The sequence below is a fragment of the Brachyhypopomus gauderio genome, chromosome 15, assembly GCF_052324685.1.
Source record: "Brachyhypopomus gauderio isolate BG-103 chromosome 15, BGAUD_0.2, whole genome shotgun sequence".
Taxonomy (NCBI): domain Eukaryota; kingdom Metazoa; phylum Chordata; class Actinopteri; order Gymnotiformes; family Hypopomidae; genus Brachyhypopomus; species Brachyhypopomus gauderio.
Window position 1 is genome coordinate 22,774,241 of NC_135225.1, and position 11,591 is coordinate 22,785,831.

Sequence of the window (11,591 nt, forward strand, 5' to 3'; positions counted from 1 at the left end):
TGTTCTGTATCGTTTACTGCCAGTAATTGATTAATCAATTGTTTTTTTGCTCATTCATTACAAGTAATATTATGGCTCAGAAAATTAATGACAGTGAATTTGATGAGGGCGTTAATGTCTCTGTAAACGGAAATCGAGGTGTTAAGTTAAGTGAGCATATGGGTCATGAGTTTCAGTCAACGTTGGGCCTTGGTAGGGGCAGAGGGCGTGGCTTTAGCCCGGGGTGGTCTCCTATGGGGCAGTACCTGAGAGATAATCCACAGACTTCCACTCCAGTAAGTGACAGTGTTAGTCTGCAGAATTTAGCTGACTTGGTAGGTCAGTTGGGAATGCAGATAGGAGACTCAATTGCAGCTAGGTTAATGGCAACTGGACTTTTGGACAAAGACACTGAACCTGACCTATCTAAGACTAGTACACAGCCCAGCTCTGTTAAACGGGATGCATCTCGAGTGACTGTGCATGTCAAAACCGGATACGAACCTGTCGTATTTAGAGGAGACGGTAGCGACAAATATTCAGTCAAGGAATGGGTTGACATAACGAAAACGTGTCTGAAAAAGCAAAACTGTGAGTTGAGCGCACAAGCTGAAGAAATTCTGAGTAGGCTGATGGGTAAAGCTAAGGATGTAGTAAAAATCGCTTTGCGGAGCGACGAGTCGATAGATGTGGCGCAAGATCCTGAAGTCATATATGACATCCTTATAAGCTACTTTAGTGAGCCTTCATCGTCTCTTCCCCTAGCAGACTTTTACACCACTGTGCCCAGACATCAGGAAAACCCTGTAGACTACTGGATCAGGCTCAATAAGACTGCTGATACAGCTGATGAGGGGTTACGACGTCAAGGACGGAAAATGGAAAACATCAGAGATGAGGTGGCTCGCATGTTCGTGAAACATTGCCCAGATCCGGGCCTGTCATGCATTTTTAGATGTAAGCCAGTCGGGGAATGAGCGAATAAATGAGTTTCAGAGGGAATCGAGGGCTTCAGCGAAGTCTAGCGTACACGCAAGCTTTAGGAGTCACCCTACCGCAGTCATGGCGGAGGATTCATGTCAGGTGCCAGGTGCCATGGCTCTGCCCGTAGCTGGGAGTCAGTCTATTTGCTCTACTAGTCCCTCTCAGGTTCCATACTCGCCACAGTCTGCTGCTGCTTACCCTACATCAGCTCAATGTAAACCTCTAGTTCAACACGCCCAATCAGCACCTGTGGCACATAACAACCACAAGGCCGACGACAGTGTTTTGAGCCGTATGATGGGTATGTTATAAGAGGTACTGTTGAAGGTGGAACAGCGCGGTACAGCCTCACCTGTGCGTCAGCGGATAGGACATCAAAAATTGGACACGACCCCATGTAAAGTTTGTAATGAGAGAAGTCATTCTACTCTGTCACATTGCAAGTCTGATCATCTGTGCTTTAACTGTCTAGCTCCTGGCCACTCCAGACAGTGATGCCTGAACAGGTCTTCCTTGCAACTGAAGCCTGATCAGGGAAACTAGATGACCTGTATTTAGCGGGAGGCAGTACAGGTCTGGACGTATACTCCCACACAGATGTGATTGAAGCCATTGATTCAGTATGTGCAGACGACAACACGCATGTGAGTGGAAGTGAGGCTATTGTATATCAGAACACCACTATAGTTGGCCAAAACGACAGTTTGTTTTACACACCTGTGAGAGTCAGTGGAACGGTGACACTGGGTGCCATGTTAGATAGCGGTTCAATGGCCTGTACAATGAATGAAGCTGCCGAACGCTCTCTCCTTGTTGCTGGTGCCATAAGTGAGACTGACAGACTCTCTTCAGATGTCACGTTAGTAGGAGTCGGGGGTCGGCGCGTCCGTCCAAAATCAACCTTCAACGTTGAGATGGAAGTGTATGGCTGCAAAATTATTGTACCTACCTTGGTAGTAGAGGGACAGCATGACGAACTGATCCTAGGAACCAATGTTATTAAACACATTCTGCGGGAGTCAAAGAAATGTGGTGATTACTGGAGAGCTGTTTCCAAGCCATGCTGCTCGGACCCTGAAACAGAACAGTTTCTGTCCATGTTAGCTGGGTTAGACTGCTGGAGGGGAAATGAAGTTCCGGATAAGATAGGCACAGTAAAGTGTAACTCTGCCACATTGCTGGAACCTGGGCGTGAATACCTTGTGTGGGGTAAACTGCCGAAGTCCAATGTGATGTCGCCGGGCAGTGCAGTGCACCAAGGGGTATTATGGTCGCTAGAGTTGTGACACCACTGTGGGGAGATAGATGGGTTCCGCTGAAAATCATGAACATTTCTGATGCAAAAATGCAAAACTGGCAGACATCTATCCCTGTATGGCTTTAGAGGATTTTGAGTCAACTAGCTGTCTTCAGAGTACCCACTCACGTATTTCACCTGTTGACCCTGAGACACGTGACAGTTCAGCCAGGGAGAAGATTGCATCTGTTGGCCTTGATGACTTGGATTTGAGTCTCTGTGATGTGTCAGAAAAATGCAGAAATGAAATGGCTGATTTGGTCCTTCGTTATGAAGACATATTCTCACGTCATCACCTGGCCTGTGGAAAGGCGGAGGGGTTTGTCCACAGGATCCATCTTACTGACCAGAGGCCATTCAGACTGCCATTCCGGCGGGTTCCACCAAGTCAGTACCAGAAGCTGAGACAAATTTTGAATGAGATGGAGCAGAAGGAGATCATTCAGAAGTCGACCAGTGAGTATGCGTCTCCTATTGTGCTCGTTTGGAAAAAAACTGGAGAGCTCCGCCTATGCACAGACTTTCGTTGGCTGAACAAGAGGACTGTTAAAGACCCACACCCGCTTCCCCACCAAGCAGATTGTCTGGCTGCGCTCGGTGGTAATTCCTTGTTCAGTACAATGGATTTAACCTCCGACTTTTACAATATGCCGTTGCATGAGGACGACAGAAAATACTCTGCATTCACCACACCCATGGGCCTGTATGAGTATTGTCGTCTGCCACAAGGCCTCTGCAACAGTCCAGGGAGTTTCATGCGTATGATGACTGCTATCTTTGGAGACCAGAACTTCCTTAGCCTGCTGTGTTACCTCGATGATGTGCTGGTGTTCGCACCTGATGAGGAGACAGCTTTGGGACGCTTAGAAACAGTGTTCAGTAGATTGCGTGAGCATAATCTAAAGTTGGCCCCTAGGAAATGTCACTTTTTGAGAAGCTCAGTGAAGTTCCTGGGGCACATCATTGATGAACGAGGCGTATCTACGGACCCAAGTAAGGTGGAAAGTGTGTCTAGTATGTCCAAAGTAGACTTGATGGAAGCTGATGGTGTTACTCCTTGCCAAAAACGCATTAGGTCCTTCTTAGGCATGCTGAATTATTATCAGCATTTCATCCCCGATTACTCTGCCCTTGCTCGACCTCTCTTCTCACTCTTAGCAGGTCATGGGGGGAAATCAAAGCATCGCAAAATAGGCGGGAGTTCCCCAGTTAATCGCAAGCTGAGCCCTTCTGATTGGACTGACGAGCATGACTCTGCTGTCGAATGCCTTAAAACATCTCTTGTGAATTCGTCTGTGTTAGCTCATCCGGATTTCAGCAGACCTTTTCAGCTGTCTACTGATGCTTCATTGGATGGTCTTGGAGCAGTTTTATCACAAGTCCAAGAGGGCGAGACAAGAGCTAGGCCAATAGCGTTTGCAAGCAAGTCCCTAACACAATCTCAGAGGAATTATCCAGCTCATAGATTAGAGTTTTTAGCGCTTAAATGGTCTATTTGCGATAAATTCAGTCATTGGTTGAAGGGTCATGACTTCACTGTATGGACTGATAATAATCCGCTTACGCATATAATGACCAAGCCTAAGTTGGATTGTTGCGAACAGCGCTGGGTGTCCAAACTGGCGTGCTACTCCTTTGACATCAAGTATGTGCCAGGCCCGCATAATGTGGTAGCTGATGCCCTTAGCCGCCATCCGTTCGTTAGACCAAGTGTTGGCCTCAGGCTGCTCAACGAACCCTATGGCAAACTCCTCAGTGAAACCAAAAACGTGTGGTAATGCGGTTGAAGAAGTGTTCAGATTGTCAACTGATACGACCACAGATACACAGTCCACACGTATGTGTTCTGAACAATACCATGTTCCGACCCTACACACCCACACGCAAACGGTGCATGTTTTGTCACAGACAGTTACTGCGGGTGAAGTTTCAGCAGTTCTGGAATCTCACACTGAATGGGAGTTAGGTGCTAGAACTCGTGCATTAGAGATGGCGTGTCATCTGCCACAACACATCCCTGATATGGTGTATGACCTACCCGGTTACACAGACGGTGACCTACGTGATGCTCAACAGCAGGATAGAATTCTTTCACGGGTGCTATTTTATGTTGATAGGGGTCGTAGGCCCTCCATGCGGGAGAGGTTTAAGGAGCCGGCTGATGTGTTGAGATTTCTAAAGCATTGGGAGAAGCTAGTGTTGCGCAATGGCATCTTATTCAGGGATTCTCATGACAAAGTTTTGAAGGCCAAACGTCATCGATATGTTGTGCCTGAGTCCCTCAGAGCTGTCGTGTTGAAGGGAGTTCATGAGAACGCCGGTCATCAGGGCCAGACCAGGACTCTCAGCATTGTTAGGCAGAGATTTTTTTGGTTGCACTTGGATAGAGACGTTAGGGATCATGTGCGTCATTGCCATCATTGTGTTGTAAGCAAGGTGCTGGAGCCTGATGGCAGGGCTCCATTGGAGAGTATCACCACCTCAAGACCACTTGAGCTTGTGTGTATTGACTTTTGGTCAGCTGAGGACTCGCGCAATAAATCTGTTGATGTTTTAGTTGTAACTGATCATTTCTCCAGACTAGCGCAGGCTTTCGCTTGCAAGAATCAGTCAGCTAAACAAGTGGCTAGGACCCTCTGGGACAAATATTTTTGTGTTTATGGGTTCCCTGAGAGGATCCATAGTGATCAGGGCCCTAATTTTGAGAGTGATCTGTTTGCTGAGCTCCTTAAGTTATCGGGCATTAGGAAATCGCACACAACCCCTTACCACCCTATGGGGAATGGTTCAGTTGAATGCTTCAATAGGACATTAGGCAATATGATAAGAGCTCTGCCTTCAGAGGAGAAGATCAGCTGGCCCAAACGATTACAGACACTGACATTCATGTATAATTGCACAATTCATGAAACTACTGGCTATGCTCCATTTTACTTGATGTATGGCAGAATTCCCCGTCTTCCAGTGGATGTCCTGTTCCGGAATGTCTTAACTGACCATGATACATCAGACTATGACAAGTATGTGGCAGACCTCACTGAGGAACTCAAGAAAGCGATGTCACTTGCTCAGGAGCATGTGAGTAAAGAGCAGAACAGACAGGCTAGGCTGTATGACAAGAGAGTCAAAGGTGCTACACTTGAAGTTGGTGACCGAGTTCTCGTAGCCAATAAGAGAGAGAGAGGAAAACGTAAAGTTGCTGACAGATGGGAGTCCGTGGTCTACACAGTTATTGATAAAAATGCTGGAACACACACATACAAGATTCGTGACACTGTTACTGGCCTTGAGAGAATTGTCCATCGGAATCTCCTGATGTTGGTGAACTTCCTGCCTATCGGAGATGGACCAGAAGTGCCTTGTCCAGCACCATCCTTGTCTACTGAGCTTTCACTTGCTAGCGACGATAGTGATGCTGCGACTGATGGATCGTCATTCAGTGGAGAGGAAGCTCATTCGCCTCATTCTGACAGATGCGTTGAGATCGATGGCTGTACTGATGCACCTCTTGTAACCCCTGATGTAACATTGCAGGTGAGGGATGTGCCTGATAGTCATGGAATGGAAGTTGTGAGCGTGTTACCGGTCCCTGCACAGACAGACACCACGGCAAGGACCAGAGAGTGGATTACGCAGATTCCTAGTGAGGGTCAGGTTTCAACATCTTGTGACGGTAACTACACTGACCAAGAACCTCATGCGTCTGACATGACTACTGACGGACCAACAAGCAGCACTGTCTCTGAAGACCTTTCCTCCGGGCGAGGCGGTAAAATTGCTTCTGGCTGTGACAGCTCACTTAATGCCGATTGCTCTAGTGTTCATACAGGTCAGTCTGAATATTACAGTGACTCAGGTAACGCTGACAACGTTGTTCAGGGTTGGGATCTTGATACCCGACGCAGGACCAGAGTAGGACGTGTTGTTAGGCCCGTCAGTAGGTTACTGTACACTATGTCAAACCAGAAAATTGCTAGGGACTTCCAAAAGAAGCTTAGCACCACTGACTTCAGGTAGTCCACGCTGAAAACGGGAAAAGAAAACTAAACAACAAAACAAACAGCGGCCTACCCTACCTGGTGCTAAGCGACTTCTTTCAGATATTAACAACAATAACCAAGAAAATAAAAGAGAACACCACATAACAAACACAACTACGCAAACACAGAGACACAGTCCACCACACACACACAAGAACAAGGGCAGTCTAACAAGGGGCAGTCTAACAGGTCTCGAGTACGGTTAGCAGATGTGTATATATATGTCCAAAATCAACCCCAAAACAGGGAGATCAAACGAGGAGAGCCTGCCACTCTCTCCTGCCGTCTTCACTTCCAGGAAGCCTTTTATAGGAAGCTGTGGATTGACTTGTCAGGCACCACCCAGAGCCATGTGACCCCATCATCCCGGGTGCACCTGAAAGAAATTACAACACACCACACATTCCACAGCACACCACGCTCCCTCGGGAGAGCAGCACAATCATACAGTAATATCTCATCACGCTCCCGCCAGAGATTAGTACAATGTGTACAGTAATAACTCATCTCGCTCCCGCAAGAGATTAGTACAATGTGTACAGTAATAACTCATCTCGCTCCCGCAAGAGATTAGTACAATGTGTACAGTAATAACTCATCTCGCTCCCGCAAGAGAATAGTACATACCAGGACCTAACAGAGCAGAGCATTAAGATCAGCATGTTGACGTTCTGTGAGATTTTCACGTTCAATGACGAAAGGGAGCACAGATGACTGAGCAGGCGGAGTAGACACGTTACACACCAATGCTGAAGGTGGAATGTCTTCTTCATTTACTGGTGTGAACTGACCAAGTTGCATACCTGGTTGAAGCACCACTGGGCTGTTCGTTGGATTCATCACACGCACAATTGTAAGGCCACGATCAGCTGAACTCAGTGTCCGGGCCACAGCAATACCATCTATATTGAAAAGGCAAGGCTCAAGAATACCACAATACCCATCTGGAATGCCTGAATTAATAGAAGGAGGTACAAGTGAAGTCAGACAATGCATTTCACAATGTGGAGGTATGGTTGTGCTCACAGAGATTTGGGCTACACAGCTATCCGGAATCAGTTGGTTCGTGTGCAGGAGTGGCAAGTTCTGATTGTAGAGACAGCACAACCCTTTATCAAGGTCTAAAGTGGCATGGTGTTGCTGAAGAAAATCCCAGCCAAGTATGATGCCATGACCCACGTTTCTAATGACCTGCATATCGTGCTGCAAGGTAAGGTTACCCAGTGTCAAAGTAACCCCTATAGTACCTAAAGTATCCAAACTTTGACCTGTCACTGATTTGGAAAGAATGAAATTCTTTAGCATAGGCCGTCTGCTTAAAGAAGTGATCGACATTCGTGTGTTTTCATTAATGAAAGATATACTAGAGCCTGTGTCTAACAAAATATGCATGTCAGTGCCTTCCACAATGCCTTTTATGTAAGCAGTGAACATTTTGCCATCATACCTAGCAGTGGTAGTAGCGGTACTGCATGGTGGCTGTACTGTACATTGGTTATTTGACTCACCGAGGAGATTGACAGTAGGGGCTGGTGTAGGAATAGCTGATGAGCGCCCCACCTCATCAACTAGTGGTAGTTTCCCTGACGATCATGCAGATGAGCCCTCCCATCATACTGGGAACGCTCCTGGTTTTGGTAGTGAGCTTGTCTGGGTCCCTTGGTGTTTTCTACATGATCTTGAAAGGAGACATTCTTGGTGTGAGGACTTGGACTCCGACGACGAGATGGTGATCTGGCACTGTACGTGACTGTGTAGCGGGGTTTTTGTCCGTCATCATAGTAGTCAAAGGGCTGTTCGGGAGAATTTTGAAAATTATAACAGTCCTTTGGCATGTTGGTGTGCGACCGAAAGTCCAATTTGTCATGCTGGTCCATGTCTCTGCCACGTCTGATGTAGTCTCTGCTGCGGTGTGACGAAAACGAATAGGGCTCTGGCACAGAACGGTGAGAGCCTGAATACCCGCTAGGAAACTGAACATGGGATGGGCTTTGTCTGGGTCGGTACCTGCCTGGGCTCCTCCACTGTGGCGTCTAGTAGTAGTAGTGTATTTGTCACTATGCTGCCAATGTTCTTTATCATGCAGCTGTAGCTTTAGTGCAGCCATGTCTTTGCTTAGGTCTTTGACTGTTTCAGTGAGGTCCTGTACAGCTTGCAGGAGGTGCGTGTCGTTTCGTGAAACAGTGCTGACTGACTGAATAGCTGCAGCGGAGCAGTCAGTGTTAGCGGACATAATTGGCGGCACCAGTTTGGCTGCGTGTCGTACTCTTTCAGCCAGAGCTGCAGCTTCAAATGCCTCCTGGAATGTTTTCACACCTTTTTCATGACATTTAATTTGAAGCTCTTGATCTAATCCAGCTAAAAATCGTGACAGCTTCATGTACTCTGTGGCATTTTGTTCAAAATCTGGAAAAGCCTCTTTCACAAGACGACAAACGTCAGCTGCATAGACTTCAAGTGCCTCGTTCGGCAATCTATGACGTGAATTGGGGAATGTCTGAAAAGACGCAATCACATCTTTCTGGCCGAAAGCTTCTTGTAAACATTTTTTTGTCACAGCAAACGAGCCCTGAATTGCAGCAGGTAAATTGTCCCAAACAATAAAGAGTTCAGGTGGCAGTCTGGTAGGTAGCTCAGATGCTAATACTGAATCCATCTGAACGCCGGTGTCTTTATAACGAGCTTCTTGAATTACCTCATAGCGTCGAGCCCACAGCTGAAAAGACTCCGTGCTGTCGTTTCTGAACGGTGGAGGTAGCGGAATGTCCCGCGGTGTTCTTTGAACAGCGTGGTGCAGGCCCACCGCCGCTGGAGCTCCGTTGTCCGGACGAGATGGCTCTTCATCAGACATGATTCCGCTCCAAGGAAAAGTAACCCAAGAAAAAAAAACGTGTAAACGTGTTTAGCTTGGTGTAGCTAATCAGTCCGTATCCGATGCAAAAAAAAGTTAAGACGAGACTCGATGAACTTGCAAAAGAAAAAAAAGAACCAACACCGCTACCACCAGTGTAATATTGGGTCCGTTGTTCCGTGGGTAGCGTGGTCGTGGATAAAGGAAAGACAAGCACACAAACGAGCTCTTTCTTAATACTTTTTATCTCCTGCTCGGGTAACAGAACTGACATCTCAGTGTTCGTTTTTCCCGCTCTCCCTCTCGACCCATCAACCCCAGCGCTCACAGGGGAGAGCAATCAAATACAGCCTCTTAACGGCTGTGAATGCACATACATCAAAAGAGGATTTACAAAATTTAAACAAAATGATTTGAAAATAATAAAATATTTTTTAATTCTTACAGTAGTTAAGTAAAACTACTTGGGTCGAAATTTACTCAAGTAAAAGTAAAAATTACATATTTCAAAAACTACTCAGAAAATGACAAATTACTCATAAAAAGTACTCAATTACACTAATGTGAGTAAATGTAATTAGTTACTTTCCACCCCTGTATACTACCACGTATCATTTCGGAGAACGCTGCAAAGAATGTGATGCGCCGAGTATAAACGCTTCTGCCATTCGCTCAGGTTTGCGCGCAGTGTACGGAGTCGCGTGCTACGGTCAGACGCAAACTTTATGCTCCATTTCAAATTTCTGTGTTACCAACAAGTAAGTAGCATGAAGCTTATTTTCTCCTGTGGTTTATACACTATACTCTCATCCCAGGAGTCCTGAGTCGGGACTGGACTGCAGTAGCTCGACTAGTTAGCTTAGCCAGGACCCAGGGCATCAAAAGTGTACGTGCTCTTGTCTTAGCCAAGTCATGCTAGACGACTGAGTAACGTAGTTACCTATGCTGCACCCTACATGTCGGTTTGCTCTGTTTAGAGCAGTTTCGTTAGTGTTACGCAGTTGCATCTTGTTCTGTTTACTGGTTCGATCAATTTCACTTTTTCACGAGTATAGCCTGGGATTCCACTTCATTTCCTGTCAGGTTATATTCCTACCTATACAGCAACAATGATGGGGAAGAAGGAAGAAGACTGTGTCACCCCCCCATCCCCCCCCCCCCCCTTCGGCCTACTGTTCTGTAGTTCGCCTGGTGGTAACATATGTTAGTTTAGTAAATCAAAATTTAATTTCAACTGTATGATGAGGAAAGAGCTCACCCCATCACCAAACCCTTAAACCCAAGACTTACTTCATGGAGAGACTCTGGCAAGGAGGTCCTGCCCAGCTGTCGCCCCTCTCTTAGTTCCAGGTCGTCCCAAGGAGCACCAGAGGAGGGAGACCCAGAGGTGATGAACCTGCAGGATGGACGGTAATAAGTATGGGTATATACGGATGCTGGGGAAAATGCAAGGAAGGCTTGATGGGTAAGGATTGTTTGCAAATAAAAATACCTTTGAGCATTGGATAAGACTCGTTGAAACATTATTGCAGCCCTCTTTGGGAAGCCTACTAACCTCGTCACCTGCTAATTACCCCCAGCTACATAACAGTCTGTTTGCAAAGTGTAACGGTGAGGGTAGGCAGCACGACGAGGTGAGTGTGTTTAGCATACACACACATTTATTATACAGTAGAACTGTAGAGCAGACGGCACAGTCACATAAACACTAACGAGACTCTGACAAAGACGAGCACGGGAGACTATGTAAAAAGCACATTAAATAGAGAGAAAAAACACGAGCCTCGAGTGATGAAGGGACGAGCCACAGGTGAGACCGATGAGCACACTCACATGGAAACCACACCCATGGAAATACACACATGGACATAACTAGATGTAGACTACATGCACACATGCCCCAAAGGACGGGTCCAGGGTTGTATTTGTGTATATACACAAAGAACATATAAATGGATCAAATAGATAAAAGAAATGTTCAAGAGAGATTTATCAATTTACTTGGGACTTCCCATTATGTATGGCCTACTTTAGCTAGCCCTAACAACAAAAATGTATTTCCCTGATATTCAGCAGGATTCTAACCTGCCTACTGGATGTTAATTCCCATTAAATCCATCAAAGCAATTATTTCTCTAACCTTTATACATGTTAGATTAGTTAGGTTAATGAATTAAAAATGTTTTTTGCATTATGCTTTTCAAGACAACATGGAATAAATGTAATAAACAATTCAATATAGATCATTTGAATCCTGAGGAATATTCAAGTATTTTGACAGGGGGCACTGTTGCCACAGAAAGCTATCCAGACTCAACAAATCAACTTGGACTTCTTGCGAGAAAAAGGAAAGGTTGTAGTCCAGCCAAGAACTTAAGAATGACTACAGTGTTTATATAAAGCATAATTAGCTATTTTTGACATAATAGTGCAAAGCTTT